Genomic DNA, 12,471 nt, shown 5'->3' on the forward strand with positions numbered 1-12,471 from the left:
TCTGAGAGGCATGTGGCTGGCATGCTTTCAGTAATGTGGCAATGTTTTCCCACCACACGTAATAATACTTTGACACCGGGATTCATGAAGCTCGGCGCAAGGCCGGTGTAAGGCTTGCGCCGGCGGTGCAGTGAATAGTCGGCGTAGCAGCGCCATATGCATAGTAATGAGTGCGCGCCGCAACCACAGACATGTGCGTAGGGCACGTGAGCGAGCCCAAGTAGGATGCGTCCGGAGGCGTGGCCAAGCCGGCAGGCGATGAGCAACCTAAAGTGCTGACTTCCACAGTCCGCCTGTAATAGTAACCACACCAGCCAGGGCCCGCGGAGAATGAAACGTACGCAGACTATGCAACATAGTACCCGTTCCAACAAAACGGAGAACCAAACATTAACCCACGAAGTCCTAAGTGTACCCGTCCAAGGAACAAAGGATACACATAATACCGTGTCCGTCCCGCAATGCACTGTCAGTGGGCATACCCAGTGATGGTGTACCGCAGCATGTCAGCGCGCCACACCGACATAGAAGTAGCGACATGGGCATGGTCACCAGCAGTAGTGAGAGTACACAGCCGGGTAGCCGTGTCGATATAACAACAAGAAGGAAACAAGATACCCTAAACACAGGCAAACATGTGCATAGCAACATGTACCACACCCAGCAACGTGCCCATCGCATACACATAGGACGGCGTATGTCTAAGCGTAATATCCAGAAGCAGAACTCATGCATGCAAATGTAATACACAACAGCCCCGTCATAGCATGTAACCCGCACCCACGTACGACCGTGCACCCAACCCAGCTAGCAGCCTTGCGCAGCTACACACCTACACACAATGGGCATACCTGAAATGTGGTAAGAAGTATTGTCCTAGGCAGTGCCACGCGGGCAAATATGTACCCCACATGTTAACAACCCACCTCAGGTACAGATATCCAAATGGCTGCATGTGAATGTGTCGGCGAATGTGTACATCCCGCATGTGGTATGGACCTGTCGAAACCCCATAGGCGTGCACACGCCACGGTGCCCATAACTGTACACATCTGGACAAGGCGGTATGTTCAGCCTCCGTACCGATGAGTAGCTATGCAGACATGTCAAACACAACACATATAGCGGAACATCTGCCTACCAAACAGGACGCCCTAACAGGGTGCCACAGGCACAGAAGGGGAAGGTGGGACATCACATGTTGAGAGTAGTGTTGCCGGACGGCCAAACACCCACGGCCAACGCAAAGGATGGAATAACATGCATATGCCTGGATGGATGGGTATGTCATAGCATGGGAATAGGCCAAGCCATCCACCATAATAGCCATGTGTACCACATACAAACAGCCAGTAACACGCAGTAGTAATGCATGAAGGCATACACGACTGTGGGAATAGCACAGGACATATGGCACGTGCCAAGTGTAGATGCATGACACAAAAGTCCAGGATGGGGCCCCCTGCAAAGAGGAACATGTGCCAACCCCACCTCCCACAAATGTACCGGCAGTGAAAACACATGCCAAACACACACCAACACCACCGTCCATCCGATGACAGCAACGGAGGCTGGTCAAAGACCACCATGACGCGCGCACAAACAGGGACACGTGTAACCGTTGCCTTAACACCCCCTTAGGCCAAAGAATAATAGAATGGACATATGCATGTAATGCTGTGAAGGATGTGTGGTAGTCCTCAGTATCACAGAGGTAGGTACACAGATACACTGTAATCAACCGTGACGTATGTGCACTGTAGACAGCATACCTGCAGGTAATACAGAGTTCAATCACGTGCCACAGAAATATACACATGAGAAAGAGGATAGGGGATAGACAAGTGTGAATGGGACAAACTATGAACATAGGTTCATAGGTCCATAGGTACAGAGTAGGCTATCTACCCAAGGGCAGCCATAACCCTAGGCCATAGTTAGGTTTCCTTTGCCAACCCTCCGGTCTGGAGATAAATGCCTATTATATTGCTGTACCTCTGTCAAGCAGTGACAATGATGTAATCCCTGGGGTATATCTGCAATCCCCATCCAACGGACAAGATCCCCCTCGAACAAGGCTAGCAAGGTTCTCTGCCTCACATGTACTGTGATGTAGATCCACAGCATAGTGAGTGTCTGGGTGATGTATGTGTCACTCCAACACATTCTATTAATGACCGTGTCAAGATTCACGTCACCTGCCCTTGTGGTTCCGAGGGATGTAGATCCAGTAGGTGAAGCATAGTCATCAAATATGGGTCGACATGGCCTCGTATGTCAGGCACAGGTCAACACTGAACAAGAGGTATGTGACTGAATGGAGCAGGAGTCCTTACAGTGGGGCAGCATAACACAAATCCCTGACACCCTGCATCTGTCTGACGATTAACCTATGGGGCCTTCCCAGCTGCTGTAGGTGTCGGGTCAGATACCTTCCGAATGGGGCAATGTACTCAATCATAGGTGTAACGAGTAATGAGTACAAGGAGACAATGACCTACCCTGATCTAGATGTGAATCCCTGCACGATCAGGCGAGCAATGTAGAAGTTCTACCGAACCACGATAGCAACGTGTGTGTCGAACGAATGGTGACTGACAACCTGGGTCCCCAGATCCCTGGTAATTCCCCCCGTGCTCAGTGGACTGCCACCCATATGCCGGACAGGGGTGACCTCGTTCTTCCCGATGGGTATGACTATGCATCACCTGGCATTTAGCTGTAGGCCATGTCCCTGACAGCAGATATCCATATCTGGGAGGCCCCTTTGAAGGATATCTGTGTCAGATGTCCATCCCACTATGGCACCCAGTTCGCAGTCATCTACAAACAATGTCAGCCATAACACCCCTGTGTGTGCTTGTACTGTGGAAATGTAGATGTAGAAAAAGAGTGGACCCAGGGCAGAGCTCCGTGGGACACCGCCTGTGACAGGCAGTAAGTCCGACATGCTGCCAGCAACTATGACCGCGTGGGTTGTGTCACCTAGCCAGTTTGCAACCCATCCTGCGATGTACGTGTTCACATCCAAGCCGATGGGTTTATCAATGATACCCGAGGGGGGTATTGTGTTGAAGCCCTTTGCCAGGTCGAGGTAGGCTGTATGGACTGCATGACCCTCATCAATGGCCTCGGTGACTGTCCCTAAAACGTCAACCAGGATTTAAACGCATGAACCGCCCCTGACCAAGCAAAACTGGGTTGGATGCAAAGTATGCAGGTCCCTTATGTCATCATCTACGGGCCGCAGTATGATCCTTCCCCATGTCTTTGCAGATAAGTCTTCTCATGGTAATGGGACGGTAATAACCAGGGTCAGTGGAGGCACTGGCCCTGTGAAGTGGGACTACAGTCACCGTGTGCCACAACTTGGGTACGTTACCGGAGGTGAGGCTAAGAATAAACAGCTGTCCTAACTGTGGGTCTAATTCCTCAATGAGATCGCGGAGTACACAGTCGGGACACCAGCTGGTCCCATGGATACTGTGTTCACTACCTTGGACAGAGCATGTCCCACCCGTGCGTTACAGAACATTTGGGGACCACAAACCGCTGGTACAGACATCTCTCCATGTGGGGGGGAGGGGGTGGAGATGTCTTCACCGAACCTGTCAGCCCGTATGTTGGCAATGTGTGTATGTTCAGTAAACTCCACATCATTGTGAACCCAGTCAGAGCATATCTGGGAGTTACCTCCCAGGTGTCCAGCATAGAAAATGAAGGCCGTATGATTGTCTGTCGAGTCCTTGGAGATATATCTGTGGAACCTGCCCCGGACTATGTCATGTCAGCCTGTAGCTCTTCACATATAATGAGCAAGGGTGTCATACCTCACAAGGTGTCTGCTCTGCCTTGTAGTAGCCACCTCCTCTCATTGTACAGCTTGTGTATGACTGGGGTACACCACACTGGATGCTTGGCATTGGTACAATGAACCACAGTTGGGTAAGGGAATGCCTGATCCATGCAGTCCTGTAGGTGCTGGTAGAAGGCATATGTAAGTGATGCAGTGGCTTGAGTAATGTTGACCACTGGCTCAGGGTCCTTAAAGGAGACCACAGTAGTGTTCAGAATTGTGAATTCAGCCTTTGAGAAAGCCATGTGTATGGTAACCGGCAACACCCACAGCATCGTATGTCAATAGCAGAAGCCATTGTCCAAATAACATAGATTAACTTCAGTATTACAATATGTATTATTATACATTTATTGATATGTGTCTGCTAATTACACTTGCAAATGGCCGGTAAGACCGGGCCAAAGTGCTCGTGATTTACCTGTTATGGTGGTGTCATTCCGACAATAAAGTGGCGATACTTCCCTACTGGGACCTCTGGGGATTATTTAAAGCAGTTGTTAACCTGCATCATTGGATGTACACCATTTGGTTCCGGTTTTGGAAAACCTGGTTTCCGTAGCACTACACACTATGGGTAGTCAAGCAGACATCCGCAATTGGGGAACATACAACAGCAGTCAAAACCACTGGCCACATGGACACAGTCCGACAAGCTCTACACTTTACATATGCACATTGGTGTCCATTGTAGGACCCAAAAATTGTCCCGTATGGAATACCTGCCAGCCTTCATCGTCCAACCAGGAGAAGCGACAGTCGTGACCACGGCACAGCTAGACATATGCACCACCAGCGTGTTTAATGTTGATGACAAGTGTCCATGAAATGCAGGACATATGAACAGAAACCCCCAGACTGTCGAGTCCATAGAAGTTCGTCCACATCCCAGTCCTGCACACATGAAGGATTTGTAATGGGTACTGACGACTGTTGCAGCCATGGGATCCTGGGTATGCAGAAATGGGGCTCGGTGTTGTTTGGCAGATAAGCCGTTGTCCCGCCCCGTGGGAGGGATGTGGGTATAGCACATGCCTTACCCCCCACTAATAATGCAAAACATCCACCGGAGAATGCTAAATGCAGCTGTGAAATGTGTACAGCCCTATACCAGTGTCCAGTAGGCATTACCCATGGACGGACATACGTACGGCCAAGATGGCACCCATAACTGCAAACCCGGTGGAATTACACAGCTGCAGGAATGCATAACACAGGAAATACAGGTGGGAACTACAGTGGACACTCCCCATACAAAGTCGGACCGCCGCGAATACCGGCGTACTCAGCACTCAATCTGCCAGCACCAAAATGGGGATTACTCACTGCCATGCTGCGGAACAAATGGGCGACCTGTGGAACACATACTAATGGCACACCAACAACGTCAACTAGGAAGTTCAGTCAAAACCACCCGCCAGATGGACACAGTCCAACAAGTTCTACACTTTACATATGCACATTGGTGTCCATTGTAGGACCCAAAAATTGATACCTATGGAATATCATATAGCTGTTATCGTTCAACCAGAAGAAGCGACACCCGTAACTATGGCACGGCTAGACATATGCACCACCAGCATTATTACGGTTGATGACAAGTGTCCATGAAATGCAGGACATATGCACAGAAATCCCCAGAGTTCTGAGTCCATAGAAGTGCGTCCACATCCCAGTCCCGCACACATGAAGGATGTGTAATGGGTACTGTCGAGTGTTGCAGCCAAGGGATCCTGGGTATGTAGAAACAGGGCTCGGTGTTGTTTGGCAGATAATCCGTCGTCCCGCCCCGTGGGAGGGATGTGGGCGTAGCACCTGCCTTACTCCCCACTAATAATGCAAAGCATCCACCGGAGAATGCTAAATGCAGGTGTGAAATGTGTACAGCCCTATACCAGTGTCCAGTAGGCAATTCTCATGGATGGACAAGCGTACGACTAAGATGGCACCCATAACTGCAAACCAGGTGGAATTACACAGCCGCAGTAAGGCATAACAGGAAATACACATAGGGACTACAGTTGACATTCCCCATACAAAGTTGGACCGCGTAACACCGCATACACAGCACTCAATCTGCCAGCAACAAAATGGGGATCACTCGCTACCATACTGCGGAACAGATGGGCGACCTGTGGAACACATACTAATGGCACACCAACAACGTCAACTAGGATATGTAAACTATGGCATTCCCACCTATAAAGAAAACATGCTTCAATGAATACATAGGGATCAACATGTTCTGGTGGTGTTATGTTGAAAATACAGTGACGGATATTTCCTACTGGGACGCCTGAGGTTAATTTAAAGCAGTTGCTAACCTGCATCTTTGGATGTACACCATTTGTTCTCAGTTCTAAAACACCTGGTTTACGTAGCACCACGTAGTATGGGTAGTCAAACAGACATCCGCGATTGGGGAACATACAGCAGCAGTCAAAACCACTGGCCAGTTGGACACAGTCCAGCAACATCTAACTTTACATATGCACATTGGTGTCCATTGTAGGACCCAAAAATTTATCCTAACAGAATTCCATCCAGCCGTTACCGTCCACCAGATGACGCGATAGCCGTGACTACGGCACAGTTAGACATATGCACCACCAGCGTGTTTAAGGTTGATGACAAGTGTCCATGAAATGCAGGACATATGAACAGAAATCCCCAGATCGACGAGTCCATACATGTGCGTCCACATCCCAGTCCCGCACACATGAAGGATGTGTAATGGGTACTGTCGAGGGTTGCAGCCATGGGATCTTGGGTATGCAGAAATGGGGCTCAGTGTTGTTTGGCAGATAATCCGTTGTCCCGCCCCGTGGGAGGGATGTGGGTGTAGCACATGACCTACTCCCCACTAATAATGCAAAGCATCCACCGGATAATGCTAAATGCAGGTGTGGAATGTGTACCGGCCATAACAGTGTCCAGTAGGCAATTCCCATGGATGGACAAGCCTACAACCAGGATGGCACCCATACCTGCAAGCCCGGTGGAATTACACAGCTGCAGTAAGGCATAACACAGGAAATGCAGATGGCAACTACAGTAGACACTCCCCATAGAAATCTAGACCACCGTGCGAATACCGGCGTACACAGCACTCAATCTGCCGGCAACAACATGGGGATTACTCGCTGCCATACTGCGGAACAAATGGGCGACCTGTGGAACACATACTAATGGCACACCAACAACGTCAACTAGGAAGGTCATAGGATGTTTAAACACTGGCGTTCCTGCTTATAAAGAACATCCTTCAATGAATTAATAGGTTCTACATGTTCTGGCTGTGTTATATTGACAATACAGTGGCGCATATGTCCTACTGGGACTTCTGAGGATTAGTTAAAGCAGTTGCCAACTTGCAGCATTAGATTAACACCATTTGGGTTAATCATAGTAAAACATGGGTTCGTAGCACTACATAATATGGGTAGTCAAACACACATCTGCAATTGGGGAACATACAGCAGCAGTCAAAACCACTGGCCAGATGGACACAGTCCAACATGTTCTACACTTTACATATGCACATTTGTGTCCATTGTAGGACCCAAATATTTATCCGTACACAATGTCAACCGTCTGCGATCGAGAGACCCAGATGAAGTGACAGCCGTGACTACGGCACAGCTAGATATATGCACCACCAGCGTGTTCAAGGTTGATGACAACTGTCCATGAAATGCAGGACATATGAACAGAAATCCCCAGATTGTCGAGTCCATAGAAGTGCGTCCACATCACATTCCCGCACACATGGAGGATGTGTAATGGGTACCGTCGAGGGTTGCAGCCATGGGATCGTGGGTATGCAGAAATGGGTCTCGGTGTTGATTGGCAGATGATCCATTGTCCTGCCCCGTGTGAGGGATGTGGGTATAGCATATGCGTTACTCCGCACTAATAATGCAAATCATCCACCGGAGAATGCAAAATGCAGCTGTGAAATGTGTACAGCCCTATACCAGTGTCCATTAGGCAGTTCCCATGGATGGACAAACGTACGGCCAAGATGGCACCCATAACTGCAAACCTGTTGGAATCACACAGCTGTAGTAAGGCATAACACAGGGAATACAGATAGGGACTACAGTAGAGACTCCACATACAAAGTCAGATCGCCGTGTGAATACCGGCGTACACAGCACTCAATCTGCCAGAAAGAGAATGGGGATCACTCGCTTCCATACCGCGGAACAAATGGGCGACCTGCGGAACACATACTAATGGCACACCAACAACGTCAACTAGGAAGGTTATAGGATGGTTAAGCTATGGCGTACCCACATATAAAGAACATCCTTCAATGAATTAATAGGATCTACATGTTTTGGTTGTGTTAATTTGACAATACAGAGGCGGGAATGTCCTAATGGGATATCTGCGGATTAGTTAAAGCAATTGTTAGCCTGCATCATTGGAATAACACCATTTGGGTTCAGTGTAGAAAAACCTGGTTTACATAGCACTACATAATATGGGTACTCAAACAGACATCCGTGATTGCCGAACATACAGCAGCAGTCAAACCCACTGGCCAGATGGACACAGTCCAATACGTTCTACACTTTACATATGCACATTGGTGTCCATTGTAGGACCCCAAAAATGTATCCGTACGCAATGTGAACCGGCTGCGATCGAGAGACCCAGAAGAACTGACAGCCGTGACTACGGCACAGCTAGATATGTGCACCACCAGCATGTTCAAGGTTGATGACAAGTGTCCATGAAATGCAGGACATATGAATAGGACTCCCCAGATTGCCGAGTCCATAGACGTGCGTCCACATCCCATTCCCGCACACATGAAGGATGTGCAATGGGTACCATTGAGGGTTGCAGACATGGGATCGTGGGTATGCAGAAATGGGGCTCGGTGTTGATTGGCAGATAATCCGTCGTCCCGCCCCGTGGGAGGGATGTGGGTATAGCACATGCGTTACTCCCCACTAATAATGCAAATCATCCACCGGAGAATGCTAAATGCAGCTGTGAAATGTGTACAGCCCTATACCAGTGTCCAGTAGGCAATTCCCATGGACGGACAAACGTCGACCAAGATGGTCACCCATAACTGCAAACCCGTGTAATTCCACAGCTGCAGTAAGGCATAACACAGAAAATACAGATAGGGACCACAGTACACCCCATACAAAGCCAGACCGGGCGAATACCGGCGTAGACAGCACTCAATCTGCCAGCAAGAAAATGGGGATCACTCGCTTCCATACTGCGGAACAAATGGGCGATCTGCGGAACACATAGTAATGGCACACCAACAACGTCAACTAGGAAGGTTATAGGATGGTTAAGCTATGGTGTACCCACATATAAAGAACATCCTTCAATGAATTAATAGGATCCACATGTTATGGTGGTGTTATTTTGACAATACAGTAGCGGATATTTCCTATTGTGACTTCTGAGGATTATGTAAAGCAGTTGCTAACCTGCATCTTTGGATGTACACCATTCGGTTTCAGGTTTGAAAGACCTGGATGTCGTAGCACTACATAATATGTGTAGTCAAACACACATCCGCGATTGGGGAACATACAGCAGAAGTCAAACCCACTGGCCAGATGGGCACAGTGCAACAGGTTCTACACTTTACATATGCACATCGGTGTCCATTGTAGGACCCAAAAATTTAACCCTATGCAATATAAACTTGATGGAGCGAGCGACGCTGAAGGAGTAACAGCCGTGACTATGGTACAGTTAGACATATGCACCACCAGCGTGTTTAAGGTTGATGACAGGTGTCCATGAAATGCAGGACATATGAGCAGAAATACCCATATGGCCGAGTCCATAGAAGTGCGTCCACATCTCAGTCCCACACACATGAAGAATGTATAATGGGTACCGTCGAGGGCTGCAGCCATGGGATCGTGGGTATGCAGAAATGGGGCTCGGTGTTGTTTGGCAGATAATCCGTTGTCCCGCCCCGTGGGAGGGATGTGGGTATAGCACATGCCTTACCCCCCACCAATAATGAAAATCATCCACCGCAAAATGCTAAATGTAGCTGTGAAATGGGTACAGCCCTATACCAGTGTCCAGTAGGCATTTCCCAAGGATGGACAAACGTACGACCAAGATGGCACCCATAACTGCAAACCTGGTGGAATTACACAGCTGTAGTAAGGCATAACACAGGGAATACAGATAGGGACTACAGTAGAGACTCCACATACAAAGTCAGACCGCGTCGAATACCGGCGTACACAGCACTCAATCTACCAGCAAGAAAATGGGGATCACTCGCTACCATACTGCGGAACAAATGGGCGACCTGCAGAACACATACTAATGGCACACCAACAACGCCAACTAGGAAAGTCATAGGATCCTTAAACTATGGCGTTCACGCATATAAAGAACATCCTTCAATGAATTAATAGGATCTACATGTTTTGGTTGTGTCATTTTGACAATACAGTGGCGGAAATTTCCTAATGGGACATCTGAGGATTAGTTAAAGCATTTCCTAGCCTGCATCATTGGATTTACACCATCCGGTTTCAGTTTAGAATAACCTGGTTAACGTAGCACTACATAATATGGGTAGCAAGCAGACATCCGCGATTGGGGAACATACAGCAGCAGTCAAACCCACTGGCCAGATGGACACAGTCCAACAAGGTCTACACTGTACATATGCACAATGGTGTTCATAGTAGGACCCCAAAGATTCATCCGTACGCAATGTCAACCAGCTGCGATTGAGAGACCCAGAAGAACTGACAGCCGTGACTACGGTACAGCCAGACATATGCACCCCCAGCGTGTTCAAGGTTGATGACAACTGTCCACGGAATGCAGGACATATGAACAGACATTCCCAGATTGTAGAGTCCATAGAGGTGCGTCCACATCCCATTCCCGCACACATGACGGATGTGTAATGGGTACCATCGAGGGTTGCAGCCATGGGATCCTGGGTATGCAGAAACGGGGCTCGGTGTTGTTTGGCAGATAATACGTTGTCCCGCACCGTGGGAGGGATGTGGGAGTAGCACGTGCCTTACTCCCCACTAATTGTGCAAAGCATCCACCAGCTAATGCTAAATGCAGGTGTGAAATGTGTACTGCTCCATACCAGTGTCCAGTAGGCAATCGCTAGGGATGGACAAGCGTAGGACCAAGATGGCACCCATAACTGCAAACCTGGTGGAATCACACAGCTGCAGTGAGGCATAACACAGGAAATACAGATAGGGACTACAGTAGATACTCCCCATACAAAGCCAGACCACTGTGCGAATACCGGCGTACACAGCACTCAATCTGCCAGCACCAAAATGGGGATCACACGCTTCCATACCACGGAACAAATGGGTGACCTGTGGAACACATACCAATGGCACAATATCAACGTCAGCTAGGAAAGTCATACGATGGTCAAACTATGGCGTTCCCACCTATGAAGAACATCCTTCAGTGAATTAATAGGATTAATGTCAACTGACCATGGAATACACCTAATCAACATCAAAGGCCCGCTGGCACCTTATGGCACACAAACCAAGTCACACATAGGTAGATGAAACAGTCAACGTAGACATTGTCCACGACAGGTCACATATGGTATACAAAGGTTACGTCATACACATGTAAGCACTTTCACCCATAGGCTCCGTGAGACTTACACATAACATAGAAGCATCCAGGCTTTAAATATCCCCCCTTACACTTCCATTTGTTACTTTCTCAGCAAACAATGAACATGTAACCACAGCATAGAAAGCACAGACGCAATGTTAACTACACACACATATATTAACATCTCAGAAAGCATCCTATTAACACATGTATTACATGATATTGTGCTATGCCGAATACTCATCAATCAAAGATCTAACAATATATATAGAAGATATGCATATCATATCATTGTAATACAGTGGTACAGAACTGAAAGAGTGGACAAATGTGTGTTAACTCTACATCTGTACCTAAACTACATTCCTGTTACGGGGGTTTAATCCACCTGCTTCTCAAAAGAGGCCTCATCAGTGTTCCATCGGTCAGCCCTGGTGTGTGGCCAACCCTCCACCTAATAATCCATCTAAATCCGCATTCTATAGCATACCTGATGAGGTCCCCCCTCTGGTATTATAACCTAGACGTCGTAAAACACCAAATGTATTCGTATGCCTTGTGATGTGCTCATAGCTGGCCGTAGGCATACGCCAATCCTGCAGCTGCCCAGGGCGCCACACTAGTAGGGCCACCTGTCTAGTAGGTGTGTCATGTAGGTATACCAAGATGGGGGCACCATGTGTTGTGGTGGTGGGCGCCATGGAGCCCTACAGCCTAGGGCAGCAGTCGATCTAAGGCCGCTGCCGTAGGAGGGGTAGTACGGTCTGCAGGTATGTGCAGACGTGCACATGAAACAGCGGTCCATAAGGATTACCCATAGTGGCGACACCTGCACAAATGGCTATAGCGGGACACACACACGGCCATGCATACAGCACAGGTAGACATACACACACCATAAATAGGCAATTACACACAAGGTGTATGGTGTGTACAGGTACAGTGTCAGTACAGCAAGGATAGCTGTCTGCCACGATATCCAACAGATGTCT

The sequence above is a fragment of the Protopterus annectens genome, chromosome 1.part1 (genome assembly GCF_019279795.1).
Source record: "Protopterus annectens isolate FY-2018-M chromosome 1.part1, PAN1.0, whole genome shotgun sequence".
Taxonomy (NCBI): Eukaryota; Metazoa; Chordata; order Ceratodontiformes; family Protopteridae; genus Protopterus; species Protopterus annectens.